This window comes from Diadema setosum, chromosome 3, assembly GCF_964275005.1.
Source record: "Diadema setosum chromosome 3, eeDiaSeto1, whole genome shotgun sequence".
NCBI lineage: Eukaryota > Metazoa > Echinodermata > Echinoidea > Diadematoida > Diadematidae > Diadema > Diadema setosum.
This window is the reverse complement of record NC_092687.1, coordinates 2,360,363-2,381,590: the sequence shown is the minus strand read 5'-3', so window position 1 is coordinate 2,381,590 and position 21,228 is coordinate 2,360,363.

The window sequence follows — 21,228 nt, the reverse complement described above, 5'->3', positions numbered from 1 at the left end:
AAGCTTCACAAATCAAGACAATAGGAATCAGACTTCTGTCCATTGGCATTGTATCTGTTCTATTTACTAAGAATTCATCTGTTTATTTATTTATCAATTATTTGTGTTCCAGAATGAAAGCAACTCTTTACTTCAACTTTTGTTTTGTTTTGGGCTGTTGTTGTTCTTTGGGGGTGGTCATATGGCATTGTTTCAGTTGCCGAGTTAGGAAGTGTCTCTAAATTGTTCAGTTTCTTACTGATTCTCAAGTTGGCAACACATTTTGGAAGATGAAACTTATTGCTTGTATTTCCAATGGACACTTTTAGTTTCTCAGTCATTTTATGTAGATTAAGTAACCATTTCCATCTAATATTTCTGTAAATAAAGATAAGCAGAAAAGAAAAAGAAGTGTCAATTAACTCTTTGCATTTCACTTCAGTTTCTTGTCCATAAGTATGTATGCAAAACTGGTACATTTTTTATTCATTTACACAAAAAGGGTTAAAGGCAAAAAAAACAAAAAACAGTGATTTTCCGGTGAAGTTCTATGAGATTAAAGGGAGTGCTCTGATTTCAAAAGAATAAAAAAAGAAAACAAGGAAATTTTAGGTTTGATTCAGCTTGGTCTGAAAACAGATGACACCAATGCTAAAACTTTCACAGAATTAGGAAAGGAATTAAAACCTAAGCTCCCTGCTTACCCTCTTGAAATTAATCAGGGTTTGGGGGAAAGATCTATCCCTTTAAGGCCAAACTCTCCGGAAGCATGGCGGACATGGGTAGGATGTGCGGGCAGCAGCAAACAGTGTTGCATGGATCAATATTTATGTGCCATATGAACGCCGGCACCAGGCGGGGGTATTGATTGTCAGATCGGATTGTGACACCAGGCACGCCACCCGACCCAAGTTTTTCGACATCACAGCTTGAAATATTGAAAATCTCTGCCAAACTCTCACTCACTCTCTCTCTCTCCACCCGAGTCTTTCTCTTCCCTTGAGTCATTCTCCCTTATCCCCTCGGCCACCGTTTGTGTCTCTAAACCGCACATATTATATCTGGCTTCATCTATACATACAAGTATATATATATATATATATATATATATATATATATATGCATTTTATATATATATATATATATATATAAATTTATATATCTATATACATATACATATATATATATATATATATATATATATATCTGACTTTATCTCTCCCTATCTCCTTCACTCTCTCTCTCTCTCTCTCCTGTGTGATTCCATATATCTCACTACATTCTACCAAAGTCACTCTCTTTCCTCAAGACAGCTATTCTCTCTGTCCCCCTCCCCCCCCCCCCCCTCTCTCTATCTATATCTCTCAACCTCACATATATTTGCCTTCATGTATATTTATCTCTCACTTTATCTCTCCCTATCGCCTCCACTTACTTCCTCTCCCTCTCTCTCCTGTGTGATCCTATATACCTCACTACATTCTACTTGAGTCATTCTTTCCTTGAGTTATTCTCTCTCCTCTATCTGTCTCTCAACTACACATATATCTGCCTTCATATATATATATATATATATATATATATATATATATATACATATATATATATATATACATGTATATGAAACATATATATATATATATATATATCTCACTTCATCTCTCCCTATCTCCTCTACTCTCTCTTTTACCCTCTCTCTCCTGTGTGATCCCATGTGTCTCACTACATTGTACACAAGTAACTCTCTTTCCACAAGTGATTCTCTCTCCCTCTCTCTTTCTGTCTCTCAACCAACACATATATCTGCTTTCATAATATATATATATATATATATATATATATATATATATATATATATATATATACATATATATTTCCACATTCTATCTGACTCATACATCCCCTCACACCCTTCCCTCCCCCCCCCCCCCCACCCATCTGTTTCTTTCAACTGCACATCTATCAGCGTTCATTTGTTATATATCTCTTACTTAATCTCTCCCTATCTATTTCATTCACTCTCTCTCTCTCTCTCTTTCTCTCTTTGTTTCTCTATATCATGATCCCGCGTCTCTCAAAACATCCCTTGGTATAGCATAATCTCTCTCCTTATAAATCCCTCCCTCACTCTCTCTTTCTCTTCTCTGTATCTTTCCCCTTTCTTTTTCTCTCATTACCTCTTACCCTATCTTTCTTCTTTTCTTTCTTCTCTTTTCTTTTTACTCTCCATCTATTTTATCCCATCTCTCTCACTCATTCATTAGTATCTCTCTCTCTCCATTTCCTTCTGTTACCTTTCCCATTTTTTATTTTTCTTTCCTCTGCAGTTTTCTTTAACTCTGTGGTCTCAAATACTGTACGCGCCGAATATTTCGCAAGGTTTTTATTTTCGCGAATTTCGCAAGTCAGGTGCTACTCGCAAAATTAGAGACACGCTAAAATATTGATCCTGATGTGGATGTCATGTACGCGTGTACATTTCCCCATTTGGTACAAGACTCCACAATCGCAAATTTAACCACTTGCAAAATCATCGGAAATCCTGATTCGCGAAAATTTAGGCTCATGAAATATATGGCGAATACAGTAGATCATCTTCTTCCCCTCTGTACCATCTCTCTCCCTATCTCATTAGTTTCCTCCTTTCTTATTCTTTTTATAGTGCTATTTGTTTCTCTCTTCTATCTTTTTCTCTTTCTCTTGTGTATCTTTCCATTGCATTTTCATCTATATGTTTGTCTATCTTTATTTAAAGCCTATCATGCCCATTTCTCTCGCTCACTTTCTCTCTTTCTCTTCATTCTTATGTACTCTTTTTATTTTCCCTCAGGCATACACCATAATAGACTTGGAAAGAACTACCTGAATAACATGTCAGTTTCCAAGGTGGAATAATGCTTAAGCTTGCATTCTTTCATCAGTCATGTGGTCTACCCTTAACCCGTTGAGGACGGACTGATTTTGCTATGACACGCATTTCCCACAGACACTTGTCCGAGTATACTTGGGACTCGTCCTCAATGGGTTAAAATGATGATGTTCATGTCATTTTTTTTTAATGGGCAGTATAGAACGTCAGTTCACTATTGTTAAAACATTGTCTGTCCTTGTAAAAAACAACGTTGCCCGAGTTGACTATTCAGATGGAATCAGGAATGCATTCACTTCATCATACCAATGTAGCTCTATTCACGATATATTAGCCTGGCTGAATATGATATGCTTTGTTTGAGAGAATGAACACTTGCAACTTGACAACTGACGATGGAGTAATGGCAAGGCTGCCAACACCAGGAAGCTTCTCAGGGGAATACTTGTCCATTACTAGCATCTCCATCAGGAAAACAATTTTCCAAATCAGTGAGGCTTTTGTCATTGGCTGAGAACCAGAATTCCATAATCACATATTTTGGGGGTACTGATTTATTGGTATCATATTGTACAGCTCATTATCCTCTAGGCCATGGTGTAAGTTTTAGATAATTTCCATTTTCAGTAAAGTGCTAAAATATCAAAACCACAAGGGCACTTTTTTATGTAATATCTGGGAAAATACTTATAAATCTACACATTTTTTATTTAAACACACTTTTTATTTCATGAAAATTGATCGGTCAATTTTATTTTAACTCAAATCTAAGAATGTAATAGCGTCCTTCTGGTTCTCAGCTCATGATAAATTCACATGTCGGGATGTGACAAAACCCTTATAATTGTCACGAAGTCTGATCTGCAGAAAGAGGGAGACCAAGCAGTACTGTTGAGTTGTGTTAATATCGTTGGATGTTTTAATATCATAGTGTGCATTTATCAACTCACTTCCGGTACAGAATTAAGGTTTCCAAACAACTTTCAGAGAGATTTAGGCAGTTGATGAATGGAAAGCTGTTTTAATTATGGGGTTAGAAACATGTTTCTGAAGCATAGAAGAAGAAAAGAAATGCAACCACAAATGCATATATACGTATTAAAAAGACAGAAATGCATTTTTGTAGAGATAATAGATGATAAATAACTTTGAAATGCATTTATAGTTCAGACCTGCCCACGCCTACCACTACCAACTACAAATATCCGCTTTGCAAGGGAGCTGCGCAGTGACGTCTTTTTCTTGACTCACATTAGAGATGATAAAAACAACAACTCAAGAAACGCGACCTGAAAGGCCTTTGCAAATGTGGTTTGCTAGTGGGCATTGAAATGTGTTTCAAACATGGAAAAGAGGACAAACACACCTTAGAAGGATCTTGCTTTTTCCACAATACCGCAAGGTCATTGCAAAAGATAATTTTTCCAGTGACCTTGATGTATTGTGAACATAAAGCTGTTATGCTCTACACCGTTGATGCTTCAGGTAAGATATTAAGATATGTCATGGAGAGAGTACTTTAAACTTTGCTTTACTTTTTTTTTTGATAAGGACTAGACATGATCTTATAATGATTCTACTTTATTATGTCATGACTGGGAAAATGGAATAACATTCTGATTTTGCTTGTGCATTTTCTGCAAAATGAAGGTCTCTTTGTAATGTGCACTGATCTCCTTAGCTCTTTATGTGCCCTGTGGTAAATCCACCTGTTTGCCACATTATTCACAGACAGCAACATAATCACGGTTTGGAAAAGTATTATGTTTTTTCCTAATCAATACAACTTTTATGGATTTCTGTTACCCTGGACATGTTATGACCAAATTGTAGAGAATATGCAAAGCTTTGCTTTGATGTAACTGGTATGATGTAGGCTATGATCGGTTATCTTTCAAATGATCAGTAGTTGCATTATAGTTGAGGTGTGACTTTTGCACACAAAACAGTGACAGAAACTTTGAATTTACTCGCAAATCCATTAGGAAGCACCATTTGATAGTCAATTACCACATAAAATGCATGCTACATGTGACAGGAATGGAATAAAGAAAAATGCTGTCATTGTTTTGTGGTTTTTGGCAATTTATCGATCAGTTTCGGTGGGCTTGTGGGTTTGAGCAGAATATGCGAAGTTGGCACGTCGTCGACTGAGTCGGACGTGCAAAGGTGGCACATAAAGAGTTAAAGGCAGGAGAGCTTGTATATACAGCTAGTAAAATGATAACCTGGAAAGAATTATTATCAGAGGAGAGAGATAGATAGTGAGAGAGAGGGAGGGAGATATGGAACATTACCACCCGGAAACAGAATATAAACATGTGACAATGTTTGTGTGAAGTGTGAAAAGGTGTATCTTGGCAAGGATATGAAGATGTACAATCTGAGAGACATTGCTTTAACGTCGGCCAAGAACCAAAAGGGCGATATCACAATTTAGAGGCATATTGAGTTATTTGTATCACATTTTAAAGCTTGATCTCCTCTATATTATACAGCAAATTTTAAATTATTTTCATTTTTCGTGACATAATACAAATCAAAACGACAAGGGCACTACTTTAACTGATGTCTAGAACAATGCTCATAAATCTACCCACAGTTGGTTAGATAAACTTTCTATTTCATGAAAATTAAGTTTCAGCTTTATTTATGCTCTCAAAAATCTTAGAATGCAACAGTGCCCTTCTGGTTCTAAACTGATGATATACTGTATAATAGATATTGATAGATTGATAGATAAAGAGAAATAAAGAATGAGAGGGACTGAGACAGACACAGAGAGAGAGAGCAAAAGAGGAAAGGATGGACAGATGAACCAGATTTATTAGTAACAGGGGGAGTGAGAAAGAGAAAGAGACAAAATACCAGACATAAAAAGTTCATGATATGCTTTTTCATGTGTGCAAGGCTTACTTTTTTTTTATGACAAACAAACTTCGGGAGATAAGATGAGTCAGAGAGTATACAGGTAAGCTGTAATGAAGCACAAAGTGATGTGCCTAGAAAGGACAATTCATTACATAAAGAAACAAACATGTTGACACAAGATAAAAGAAAGAGACTAAGATGTGGCCATGATCACAAATTCAAAGTGAAACAAAAAAGACTTGAGATGTGAGAAAGGTAGAAAAGAATAGCATGTTCATGGGAAAAACAGAGAAAATGAGGAAAACAGTGGCAATTGATGTAACTGAAAAGGAGCAGGTAAAGAACAAACAAAAGAATGACATTTAAAGAGGAGAATGATATAGAGAAAGAGTAGTAGGAACACATGGACAGATAGATAAAGACAGAGTTAAAGGGGGAGAGAAGGTAGAGACAAACTTCAAATTAATCTACAGACTTAAGAAAATATATGAGAGTCAGTATAATGTGGGAGAGAGAGAGAGTAGGAAAGAGAAAAATAGGTAGAGACAAACTTGAAATCAATCACAAAACAGAAGACGCATGAAACAAGAGAAGAAATGAGAGTACACACGAAGTTGATTGAAGGATGCAGTTCAAAAACTATGACAACAACGAGACATGAAAACTCGTCACATTGAGGACGAGTTAGGTGATACGCTTGTGGTCATCAGATGACGGTCATCTGTGATCGACAAAGAAAAGAATGTGATATAGGCACCTTGAACTTATATTGAGCGTGCATGCGAAACCGTTTCTGTAACCACTCGGCCACGGGTCATCCACGGAAATGGTAAGACAAAAAAAAAAACAATGTATAGATATAACAGGGGGAAAGTCAATGCCCACTCAACTAACGTGCCCTGGTGAACATCTATTGCATTGCTAGACGGAGAAGCGGCCCTGTAACGACTGAGGTCACTATGCCATTTCTGGCAACTTGGGAAAAATACGTCCCGCAGACATAAAACCTATAATCGGCTGGTTTTGATACCTTGCCTTTAATCACAATTTTCAGTGTAATGACGTCATCAAATTACAAAACAATGACATCGTCTTGAAAGACAATTGTTCAAAGTACAACACCTCAGTCGTCGTCATTACATACTATGATCGGTTTGACAAAGTCAACCTGCAAAATGTTGCTGCAGTCGAAGCAATGTGGTCTCCAACACACAAAAAAGAGGGATATGGCGTGTGTGTGTGTCTCTGTGTGTGTATAGGTGCGTTTATATACGAACGTGATTTCTACATGGACGAATATGTAATACAAAATTGAAGAAAAAAAAGTAAAATAAAAAAAAATGTTTCGTGATCTTGTGGGGTTCGAACCCGCAATCTCACGTCTCTGAGACGGCGCCTTTAACCACTCGGCCATACGTCTCGACGAGAAAATATGGGGAACGTAAACTTATGTATGTGAAAGATACATGGGGAGTCGTTTTGTCCACATTCCATTTTCATTTTCAGTTTTAAACTGCAAAATTGTCAATCTGATGAGGAGATTTCAAAGAATAAAATGCATGATTACTGCAGCTTATTGTCTCAGCTACAACATATTAAAGTTTCAGAGGAAATGAAGCAAAATCAGCTGAGATAAAGGTGCTTAAACGTTGTTAAGTCAATTGATGCTTTTAAAAAAAATCACCTTCCATAGACAATACACGTAAACTTGTCCGATTTTGCGTCTTTACCTTTAATCACAATTTAAGGTATGATGACGTCATCAAATATCAAAAGCATGACATGGACTTAAAAGGCAAATGTTCAAAGTACAACATATCTGAATTTGGGATAATATTGAGCTTAAACAACAGAGATACGAGCAAATGAATGTCAGAAACAGTACCTTACAAAATTAATTCCACTTTTTTGATTTCAGATGACGATATGATGACGTCATATTGTAATTATGGAAATAATGATACTTGAAACGTTATTTTCAATTCATATGCTTTTGTAATATGCAATAAAAACATAGGGTCACCTGACGTTTTAAAGAGCTATGGCGAAATAAACAAAGACATGTTTTTTCACTATATTTGCACATAGATGCGCACGCGAAATTTCAACTTTGACGCCAGTGCATTGCTTTGTTATTTGTCAAAATCTCGATCAGAAATCAATGGATATTGTTACTCAAAGTATCAGGAATCCAGATCAGTCAAAAAATGTGCATTTTCATGTTACTGACGCGCTGTGCGCGCGAAAATGCGCGGACGGACGCGCACGCGCAAAATTGTTTGAAACGCTTAAAATTGTCTGAAACTTCGAGATTTCCCATTGGAAAGTTGTTTTGAGCCTTTTAAATGTTTGACGCGCGCTTACGCGTCCTAGATGACGTCCTAGGTAATTAGCATCAGAGAAAGAAAGATAGAGCGTGACCTGAACTTTATGTCCACAAAAACTGATACAGATAGGACCTTTAGTTATGAAGTTATGATCGATCATGTAACATGGTGCGAAAATCACAAAATGGCGCCTAGATGACGTCATAGATACGTTACTGTCATGAAAACCTTATTGTGGCTAGATATTGTCATGAGACATGTTGACTGAAAATGTCATGTTACTCCGTAATGTCATTCTTGAGATATTGACGACACAAAATAGGCCAGAAAGAAAGAAGAATAAGAAAAAAGACAGATTTTGACAATCACAATAGGTGATACGCTAAAAGCGTATCACCTAATAAAGTGATACCAGGCTTTTAAAGAGACGGGATGGTGATAGGACCAGGTGAGAAGAAAGAAGGATGACAGATATATGTCAATACCAGGAGGATCATAAGTCAGATGACGAGGAGGAGGAGGAGGAGGAGGAGGAGGAGGAGGAGGGGAGTAGTGAAAGATGAGAAGGAAAAGGAACGACAGAGACGGGATAGAGGGTAGAGGGGACAAGGAAGCAGAAGTAAAAAAATCACAAGGGAGAAGAGGAGGAGGAGGAGGAGGAGGAGGAAGAAGAAGAGGAAGAGGAGGAGGAGGAGGAGGAGGAGGAGAGGAGGAGGGGGAGGAGGACGAAGATGAGAAAAGGGTGACGAGGAGGAAGGAAAGACGACAATGTGGATAGGGAAGAAGAGAAAGAGGAGGAGGAAGAGGAGGAGATAGAAGAAAGAGAGGAGTAGAAGGAAAAAGATGGGCAGGGTGACAAAGTTTGTGGCAAAACTCCGCTTTGGGGGGACGAGACGGATAAAGGTCGTGGGAGTGTGGAGACGAGGACACCACGGGCGGGGCTGTGGAAGGTTAAGCTCCTCAAGGCGCCGACTTTGAAAAAACACACACAGGATGAGACAGAAGCTCAAGAAAGTAATGATGCCAAAAATAAAAAAAAGAGAGTTCTCAAGAAAATGCAAGATATAATAGAAGAGTGAAACAGAGAAGGACAAGTATAAAGAATTTGAATAAAAATGAGAAGTAGAAAAGTACTACAATATATTAAGGAAAGAAGAGAATATATCATATTAAAGAATGAAATAGGTACAGACAAGTAAAAAGAATATTAATACTAGAAGAGTTGATGGACAACAGTCAGAGTGAGGAAGAGAGAGAGAGAGAGAGAGAGGACATGGAAAGAAGATTACAAAGAAAAGTCAAAGACAAAGAAGAAAAAATGTGAGAAAAGAAGACACATGCTTGGGAAAAGGCCAAAAAACAGCAAAAATGGAAAATAAGAAGGGGACAAATAACCAACAAAAGTCAAATACAGATACATGAAGAAAATATAATAATAATACATAGAGGAAAAGAATACACATAAAACAGATACATAATATAAGGATAACATATAACATAAGGACAGAATTGCAGAGAAAATGGAAAATAATGTTGAAAGAAAAAGATAAAGCAAAAGGAAACACAAGGTAGAAGATAAATAATACAGAAAGAAAAAAATTGAGGTGAAAATAGGGAAATAGTTTCTTCTACTTGAATCACCGCATCTTCTCAGTATACCCACTCACGGCTTTTTTTCCACCTCGGCTGTTTTCACTCTCTCGGCTTAATTGCCGTACTGCTACCGCGGCCCCCCCGAGGGCGCCCCAATGTAATGATCCATGCGTAGGCACTCTTTTTCGCATTCGTTGCAAGGCAGGGTGCACTTAGGTACAGTTATCCTCTGGCTAATCTTAAAGGGGGACATCTCACTCTGGAAAAAAAGGTTGATGCCAGGAACTTAAAGGAAAGGTTTCCCACAAGAATTTTTTTTTCTATTTTTACTTTTTTAAGCTTCTGCAGAAACAGCAGAATAACTGCTAGCACATCAGTAATCTGAATTAAACTCATTCAAGATGTCCAGAGCATTCTGGTTATGAAAGATAATAAATTAGCATGGTCTACGTATGTTATTTTTCTATCTACAAGATTTCAATCCATATGTACACATCCATCAATCTATCATTCTGTTTATCTATCCATATCTCCCTGATATAGACATATGAAGAGTTTGTTTGCAAAAACCGATAAGTCCATATTTGTCAAATGGAGATATTTGCGATTTAAGGTCAAGAAAAATAAAGAGAATAATAAGAAATTTTTTGGTTCTTTTGACCATAACTTCAAAAATGTACCTTTATATGTAGTGACCAATATGTCATTTAAAAGGTATCATTTTGTACTTTATGACAGAGACCGTACTTCAAAATCTTCAAAAATGGACTTATCGGTTTTTGCAAACTCTCTCTTCATATATTCATAGGCATACACACAAATGCATACTGAATGTAAGTCAGTATGTTTATATATTTAATATAATTATATTTGATATTTACATATATAAGTATTTTACTGATAATGAATACACATATTTATAGATGAATGTATCATTAGACTTAAAGATTTATATATCTTATGTTACTATGCATTCTGAATGGAAATTTCTGGCTGGGGCATCAAGTGCACAAATAATAGAATTCACTATTTACATGTTTCAATTTTGTTTTATCATCTCTATCTCCTTCTTTCTTAGTTCTTCATGATTCTGTCTTCTCTCGTTCCTTCTTGCCCCTCTCCTTTCTTTTGTTTTTCCTCTGTGCATCCCATCCCCATCTCTTCTTGTCTTCTTTCTGTATCTCTCTTTTTTGATCATCTTTTGCTCTGCTGTTGTCTCCCTTGGTATGTAAATTCTATTTCTAAATATCCTCTATACAACTCTGAAATATAAATTTCTAATCCCATCTTTGTAAAGCTTGATGAGAAATATTCTTGCTCAGTATTTCTCTCTTTCTATCTTCATTACTTCTCTCAATCTTTCTCACTCTCTTTCTCTCTCCTCCTTTCATATTTCTTTCATTTCTTTCGTTCCTTACCTCTCTCTCCCTCGTCCCAATTCTCGGTGTATGCTTAGCTCTCTCGAAAGTTACCCCGTGTTTGATCCTCTATGCTAATCACCGCAATACTCGCTGCAAAACAAACGAATAATATAAAAACCAAAAAGGAAAAGAAAAGCAAATATGAGTAGGCCCCTAGTCTTCCCCCTCCCCCCCCCCCCCCTCCCAAGGCTGAGCAGCATAATCAAACACCCTTTGATTTGTTTTGGCCTAGGGTCACACTTTACCTAGTACCAGAGCTTTTCCATCGCTTCTGGGAGAAAGGGGGTGAGGGGAGAGAGAAAAAAAAAATGATAAAAACCGAAAGAGAGGAAAAAAAGAGAGGGGAGAGAAGATGAAAGTAGCACAACGAGCTGGAGGCGATCAAGATGCCAACAATCCACGTCGTAATTACAGAACGCCCGAGATGGCATCGGCCGCGATCAAAATCGGGATATTGTAGGGGACACGGAGAGAGAACGTAATCATGATCTCTAGTTCATATGTGAAGTTTGGCAGATATTGGCGACGCTTTGGCTGGAGAGGGATGTATTATGAATATCACAAAATAGAAACAAAGAGTTCTTAACAAAGAGAACTTGAGAGATAGGAAAAAAATATATTTTTACATTTCGTAAGCATTAGGATTACAAAAGTCTTATGCTTTGCTGCATTTTTTCTGTTATCTTTCAATTTACAGGGGTGGACCCAGGAATTCCATTCATTTTTTTTCTTTTCATCTCTTTTGTTTTAATAAAGAAAAAAATAAAGGGGCGCACTGGACGTGCAACCCCCTCCCCCTCCCCCCTGCATCTGCCACTGCTCTAAGTCTGCCAATACATCTAAAAGAAAACCATTTGCTTTAAAAGAGAATGGGCATTGTTTTAAAAACGTTGCTGTGCGTTAGGTGGAATAACTCCCTTTCAATTCCCTAAGTAGATATCCTTTCATTGAAGAAATGTCGTTCAGCCTTGTCTGCGACTGACGCGAAGACGTTACAGTCGATTGCGATTGCGAACAGAAAAGCATGATTGATGACGAAGACTGTGTTGAGGACTCCCAAGACAACAGCTAATGAGGAAAACTGGCCACTTAGTTCAGTCTGATTACATTGACACACACACACTTACCACCTTATCAAATTTATAGGTAAACCAGACTGAAATTAACACTAACATTGTATGACCGTAATGCTTGATGACATAGACATTCATTTCTATTCATCATTTTTTTTTTCGCTCTCTCTTCCGAGCTATCATGTCTTTTCAAGGAGTAATCATATTTTCACATGTCCTAGAAAGTTTTAAATCACTCTTCCATGTTTTACTCATTACATCAAATGGAAGCATTTTGAATTATGAATTATGTTAGTAAACACCAAAGAAAAAAAAACTATATAATATCATTGCAATACTCACATAAATGCCAGAATTGAAGAGTTTGTTTGCAAAAACCGATAAGTCCATATTTGCCAAATGGAGATATTTGCGATTAAAGTTCAAGAAAAATAAAGAGAATAATAAGAAAATTTTTGCTTCTTTTGACCATAACTTCAAAAATATAGCTTTATATGTAGTGACCAATATATCATTTCAAAGGTATCATTTTGTACTTTTTGACAGAGATCGTACTTCAAAATCTTCAAAAATGGACTTATCGGTTTTTGCAAACAAACCCTTCAATTACAGAAGAGTATAAACTCTTGTACAGTAACGTGACGATGATTTTGTTTGAACAGTTTCAACATCTCATTCACTCACTCATTTTCCATCGATTGTAAGCATATCCAAGTGCATTTCATATACGATGTACTGCATTTACCTCATGTAATCATAGCAGTCAAAAGAAATTATGTCATTGGATATAAAATCTGAACTGAATTGGTACACACGTAAAAAAAAAAAAAAAATGCATAAATAAACAAAAGTTGTCTTTGCAGAATTTATGATGAATTGATATCCCTATGTAAATACAGCACATCTTATTCAACAGTGGAATCAGTAACAAAAAAGAATGAGGAAAAAACACTGACAAAGAATAAATGCACAAAGTGCATGTGAAACACACATTGATTTCATATGTTTCTGGGATTTTTATTCTAATCTTTACACAATTTTTCACTTTCTTTTAAACGAAACAAAAAGAGACAGCTTATAACCTCACATCAATGAGTGACTGAACAATCACATCAATAAAGTAGTCTTGACTTTTAACCAGTTGAGGATAAGTCCCGAGTATACTCAGGCAAGTGTCTATGGAAAATGTACACATGTTGTAGTAAAATCAGCCCGTCCTCAACGGGTTAAGAAGGAGGAATGGAACCTGCTGAAATAACTAAACAAACACATGATTTTGACAATATTTTCACATTCAAATGTAACAAAAGGTCGTAAGGTAATTACTATCAAGTCATCAAATATGCATATGGCCTGCACTGCAGGCACTATCAATGCTTTACAGTGAAACAATAAAAATATTAAGGCTTCAATCGAATAACCTTCTTACTTCACGCCAGATTGTAATTAACCTTTTCCAATTCGCTTCATCGTTTTATTCTACTCCACTTACTGAAGTCGACTTGAATATAGAACAGAATGACAACTTTAGCTTCCATTAGAGGGTCATTTGTTGATGCTTTCAGGGCATGAAGAGAAAAAGAGAATGAGGAAAGGTCCAACCCTTTGAGAATTTTCCTTGATAAATGGCAAGGGGCGGCCAATCTTCTTGCCGGCCTGTAAAACGTTAACTCTCTTTCCTCCGTTGATTAAAGACTTTTCCTTGGCATTTCGGACGCCACTCTCCCTGAATACAAAAGTTCACCATCTTCGGACCTGGCGCCATTAGTGAGACGCAGCCAGTTCGTTTTCCAGAAAAAAAAAAGGGAAGAAGAAAAAATTGGGGCATTAAAGATACAAGCCATTCGAGCAAGCTCCCGCAATTTAGATGAAATTCTGTCTAAACATGGCATCTGTTTAGTCTCAAAATAGCACGAGTCCAATCTTGGCTCAAATTACAGCGGCACTTCAACATTAACAAAGTCTTCATTATATTCTTGTTCCCTGTAATTGCAAATATGATTAGCATCATGCAGGCTTTCTGAACTTTGAAAGCAACACTGCATTTGTAGATGTATAATATGTTGCAACAGGTGTAGACGCAAATTGGAACATCATGACATCTTTAACTCATGTCAACATCAGTGTTAGTGTAAGTGTTAGTGTAAGTGTCAGTGTCATTTCTAGCTTTCTTTGAGTGATTTTTGAAAATGGCAATTATGACATCAGGATTATAGCTTGAAATTTCAGACAGATAAATATCACAATGTGAAAAATGGCATGGTATTTTTCTGTGAATTCTACATTTTGATCATACTTCATTCTAATTCATTGAGATGGTAGGTCAGCAGCAGAAAGATTTTAATGTGTAAAGGTTGTGTGTCCCTTTTGCAACGCTGAACATTAGATTCCTTTCATAAGCAGATATACTGTGGAGGTAGATAATTCAGATGTCCCATCAGAATAGTAAAAGTGGAAACTGCTTTTTAGGCTGGATGGGGAAACAATATTATAGATTTGAAGAGTTTGTTCGCAAAAAATGATAAGTCCATTTTTGAAGACTTTGAAGTACAGTCTCTGTCATAAAGTACAATACCTTTTAAATGATATATTGGTCACTACATATAAAGGTACATTTTTGAAGTTATGGTCAAAAGAAGCAAACATTTTCTTATTATTCTGTATATTTTTCTTAACCTTTAATCGCAAATATCTCCATTTGGCAAATATGGACAAACTCTTCATTTCAAGTGAATTTTTTCGGACTCCCCTCCCTTAAAAAAAAAACAACAACAACAAATTCAACCATCATTCTCTTTACAAAAAAGGAGCCTATTTCTGAGAGATATGGTATTAGCTTTCCATTTCTTATCAAAAAAAAAAAATGTGTGGTGCATTATTGTAAGATTTCAAACACACAGTGTCGGCAGACAGCACTCTTCAACCATGCAAAATCTTTGGATGTTTGCTAAAGGGATATACAACCTTTAAAGCAGCTTCCTTCAACTCGACATATGATTCACAGGATGTGCGCAAACCTTTTAAAGGGAGATATCTGACACGTCTTAGCACGGTCAGAAGATGTCCCAAGCCCCCAGGGAGGAAATACTGTACATTCCAGAAAGATATTCGTCTCAGCTCATGCACTTTTCGGGCAAATTTGTCTTCCTCTTTTTTTTTTTCCTCCCACCTGACACTCACTGCATCTCCATTAGGAGATGCAGCGATATTTGAGAAGAAGCTTATGACACACCAAGAAAGGAATTTCATACCATATTCCTAGTTCATGTTGTGATAGGAATTAGTTACAGGCCACAAGCTCCCAAGGGAAAACAAAACAAAAAAACTATCAAGGCATCAACATTTGAAAAATAGATAAGTGCGTCCAATCTGAGAGGTAGTTTGTTTTACAGTAAGAATGATACGTTCACAGTGATTCTCTAATGTCATCTAGCTATTTATTTATTATTACATAATTGGAGTAAAGACATGACTAGATATATCAAAAGATACAGAGATACACTAAAATATATCCATATGAAGAGTTTGTTTGCAAAAACCGATAAGTCCATTTTTAAAGATTTTGAAGTACGGTATCTGTCATAAAATACAAAATAATACCTTTTAAATGATATATTGGTCACTACACATAAAGGTACATTTTTGAAATTATGGTCAAAAGAAGTAAAAAATTTTTTTATTACTCTCTTTATTTTTCTTGACCTTTAATCGCAAATATCTCCATTTGACAAATATGGACTTATCGGTTTTTGCAAACAAACTCTTCATATAGATACTGTATATGATATAATGATAAATATGAAGATTTTGACCTCAAAATGAGTTGACTCCATTCTTGTTTTCTTTGAGATATTTGTGATAAAGCCTGTCCCCCCCCCCCCCAAAAAAAAAAAGAGATAATGATAAGAAAATATTGGATATCTTTATTCATAACTTCACAGGAATTCCCCATTGTGTTTCAAGTGAGGTATTATTAGAAAGGTTTTAATTCATTCTATCTGATGATGGACTTACTTTCAAATGTCAGCAAATGGCACGTAACCCATTACTACTCTTCATATATCATATACTATAATTAAACCACGCACGCAGCATACGGAGCAGTGTCCTAAAATTTTCACATGTCCCCATGACAAATATTTCAGGCTTTCGCTGAATATTTGATATCTCGGCTTTACATTCCGCCTGCCATCTGCGGATTGTCCAAAGTCATGCTCTCATTGCAGACCATGGATACACACATCGCATTTGACATCTTTTTACCACTATCCTCCCCCTTCCAATACCATCACCACCCCCCCCCCCCCCTTCCACTGGGGTCGTGTCCTCAACAGTTCACACACCAACCATCTCTTGACATTTCATCCAAGCTGTTCATCTGTAGAACACTTACATCAGGAGGGGGGGGTGTGTTACCTCACTGTCGAGAGTCAGTGAACGACCGTGGTTAATTAAAAAATCAGTCATCAACCATGTCAGCAACACGCCTAAATGTGCTGTACTCATCCCGATCTCTCCGTTATGTGCACCCCCCCCCCCCCCCCCCGACCCCTTCAAACTTATCCCTCTTCGAAGGAGAGGGTACCGGTACAAAAACATTCTCCTAATAACTCCCACAGCAGAGAGCTACATATCTCACATGCTGAAAAAATAAGTGGTCAAAAAGGGACCTGAGCTGTCGATCCTAGTGGAATCTTCATCAAAGGCAAACTGGGAAACATGCAGGGATAGAGTAATCTCTGTGATCCTTGTGGATCATCACTGGCCCACCTCTGCCTTTTGTCTGTTCACCATCTTCCTTTAACCCCTTTCCTTACATGTTTGGCTCCCTGCCTTTGACTTCAAACCCTCCCCTTTTGTTTTCATTGATGTGTTCAAAGCCCTCCTCAGACTGTGCTTGTTGTGTGTAGCCCATATTACGCGAATGCTTTCCCAAACATGTTTATCATTTCGCCTCTGACGAAGATTCTGCACGGATCGAAAGCTCAGGCCCCTTTTAACTACATTTACTCCAATTGGCCCACAACTATTGGATAAGCAGTTTTCAGCAGCTTTTTTTGTTTGTATTGAAAAAGAGAAACAAAAAAATGAGAAAGAGAGAGGGTACGAGAGATAGAGGGAAGAAAGACAACAAAATAAAAATAACAAAACAGTGATACCACATTCACAAAGTTCCCAGAATAACTGATGATACCATATCAAGGCGAAAACATCTTTGAAACATATTCATACACTGTAAACATCAACGCACCAACCAACATCAAACATCAACATCAACCAGATGCAATCATGGTTTAATAGCAACAATAGTGTTCACAAAAATTGGGGCTATGCGGGGTTGTTTAGATCCAGTTTCCATGGCAATGGATGACTATGACATCACACTTTGGTACTCTGTTGGATTGTCTTAAACTGCAATGTTAACTCTTTTGTTTGTTCGACCTATTCGCTCTTTAAATTGAAAGTGATACAGAGTGAAAGGTAAGGTGTTTTCATTTCAATTCAATTCAATTCAATTCATTCATAGTTTATTTCCAATCAACGAAAATCAAAACATAGTACAAGTATACATGTCATGAAATAATATTGTTCAAACATTTGCAAAAGATTCATGTATTATCCAAGAGAAATTATACAACAACATATTCTTATTTATATATATATATATATATATACAATAATTTGGAGGAACAATACATATATACTTCGTGGGCGTGCAGAAAATAGATTTGATTATGGAAAATAGTGATCCACTAAAAAGCAAAGCTTGTGGGACGTGGATCGCTAGAAAAATAATGAGTAAATAATATATTATTCGAGGGTTTTTTATAGCTATTATATTTGATATAGATTATCTAAGTCATTTGTAAAGATATACATGTAGTAATATTGAGATACGCAGGTCGGGCAAAAAAAAATATAAGAATAGAATATCAATGCTAATGCCCGGACACTGTTCACTGAACCACGTGTACCGGGAAAATATGACAAGGACAACACACTCGTACACACATTACCCACACACATATAAGACGCGAGACAGTACCGAGAGGAGAGAAGACGGTAACAATACAAGACTACGAAGAAGAAAAGACAGGAAAGGAAGAGGAAAGAAGAAAGAAGAGAGGTCTGCATACAGAACACGACAAGTGCTGCGACATCAGGACAGGTGAAAGTTTTGTTCGTTTTGTTTACTTGTTTTTGTGTTTCTTTTGTTTTTGTTTTTGTCTTCTTACATAGTCATTAATGTAAAGCACTAACTTTGTCTGAAACTTTGGAAGGTAACTGCACTTTCAACCCACCTGGAACGTATTTACCCTGCATGACATCCATAAGCAAAGACCCATGGCTCATCCACGATGATGCCATTATTTCACGCTCTACGCTCGCTCCTTGCCTCACACTAAGCACTCTTTCATAAACTTTTCACACCCACTGTGTGCACTGTAAACATACATAGCATGCTTTCTTCATTATAATCCATGATGAAATAGTGTAAGAGCGTAAAATTGACTAGGAAAGATATTGTATATTTTTAGCATAAACTCAATTCTTTTAAGTTCTCCATACATTTTACTTTCCCTACATGCTTTTGATTGATTCTCTGCACTTATAGGGATGGTATAGTATTGGTGGAGATGAGAATTGGGCTTTTAACTTTTTGCGATATACCAAGAAAACACTTTTGAAATAGTACAGAGCATACCATTTTAAGAGGAATTCAAAGTTTATTTGACGAAATTCGGGTTTGGAATGACTGAAATATTCAAAAACAAAGTAAAACAAAGCGATCGTAATAAAATGTGGGTCCCACACTTATTAGAATCGCTCTATTTTGGATATCTCAGCCATTTTAAAACCAATTTTCATCATATAAATGTTGAATTCTTCATGGAATTACATGCTCTTTCATATTTTATAAGAGATTTCTCATTATCTCACCCCAAAAAAATCTTAGAAACCTGAAATTAGGTCTCAACCAAAACTATACGATCCCTTTAAGCTTTCCATACAACCTATTTTTTTCCTCTTCCCTGTATTTGTACCTCCTAGTTTCTCCTCTGCTCTCCACTCACCTACATACCTCGTGACTCTTTTGTTCTGTTTCCAGTCATGTTCAACTTCATCTCATTATCACCTCATCTTTACTTTCCATTGGTTCTTCTACGACCTCAGGTCAAACTTGAATTTGAATTGAATTGAATTGAAACTATTTTCACTTAAGTATCTTCATTGGTTTGTATATCCTATCATTTAGATATGTAAATTCAACTACCCTGAAGAATCCAGTGGGTAGAATAAAGAAAGAGACTGTAGTACCACAAGAACTGATCGAGAACACAGACTCCAACCCCAAACACCTTCTGATCTAGAGATTCTCCTGCCTGAATCCCCTAGCGAACGAGAGACTCCAACTTGATGTGTGCGAAGTTCCTTGCGGTCGGGGTCCAGGGCCCGCTTAAGGACCTTGGAAGCTCTAGGGTTCTAGATGCTCTCTTGTGCTATCTCAGGCTTAGTAAGTAAGGCTAGGTAAGAAATCATTTCAAGCGGGAGACACAGAGCCAGGGCGGGAGAAATTAAATCTCAGGCTGGAAAACGGGAGATTTTGCAAAAATGGGCTTTCGGCAGGAGATCTCCCGTCAAAAGTGGGAGAGTTGGGAGTCTCTGAGAACAGACCTGCTTTCATAGGTCTTTGATGCCTGCCCTTATGCACATGTGTAGCTACATGTAAGCTGAATGTTTGGTTTGATGGAACATTGCCTGGTTTTGTGGAGTGAATGAGCTTGATTCTGAATATGAAGATCAGTGAGATAGTGATTATAAGGATTTGGTAATCTCTTTTCATCGACAATTGGTTTTCATGCAGTCATCTGTGCCAAATGGTAAAGATAGCAATTCATTGGTGTGCATACACCAATTGGTGTACAAAACTCAGCATAAAGAGTTTAACACCTACTCTTTTTCTGTTTCCATGATGATAGAAAGGGAATAGAGCAGACTCTGTACACTTTTATTGCTTCCTTAAACATTGTTGAAACACCTGCACACTTCATTCCAGTGCAGTGGTCACAGGGGCAATATTGCAAAGCCTAGCATATTAAATCATGACGTGGGTACAAGCGAACATGGATACAAAGATAGTCAGTAAAGCTGGTCAGTGCAAGTGAGCACCATGGCAACGGATTCGGAAATGGATTCGAACACTTTTCTCAGCACATTGCCAGCAATCAAGCCATCCATTCACACACATTCATGCATGTAAAACAACACACAAACACACACAATACATCTAGACTGCAGTACAAAACATAGACTTAGATGCAAAAAATAGACTGCCTTGAAAGAAGACTACTATGGACTAGTATGGAAAGATCTTTCCATGTGCTTACATCTCACTGTTTGTTTGGGTGATTGTTCGAGTGATTATTTAGGCTGTCGATCTGCACAAGATTAATCATACAGATATGTCTAGGATTTGAAAGGGGAAAGGGTACCTCCGCAGCAGTCAGTCCTGCTGCTGATTGCTTGCCAAAAAGCATCCATCGCTTCAAAATTTGCTGCAAAGGATAAAGGGTGGGGCATATAGACTTCTCCATGCTATCTGGGAATGACCACACCCATGGTTTCACATCATGATCTTGGTGTGTGTCTTTTGTGTTTTTTTTTTTTTCTGAAGATTAATTTCCCCAGTGTTGTAATCCCAGATCCTTTACCACCTACTCATACTTTAAAGAGGAGGTTTCATTGAATAGATAAAGTAGAGTTGGCAAATGCAAGTATATCACTGAAATGCTCCATTTAAGCTTGATGAAGATTGGCAAATTAATTCAGAAACTATACAGTTAAATAGAAAATTATTGTATATTCATTCTTGGGGTCAATATTTTGTGACCCGCCACAACAAAAGGATCCTACATTTGCTTGCAGCTGAGCCGAGCAAATCGAGTTTGAAGTGAGATCATCAAAATTGGTGAAAACAGTCAGATTTCTCTTTTTGGCATGCTTTTGTAGTCTAATGTATCGTCTATCATCTGCCAAAATTTCGAAGCTAATTGATCAAGGGTAAGGCAAGAAATTAGCATTTTTCTGGGCCA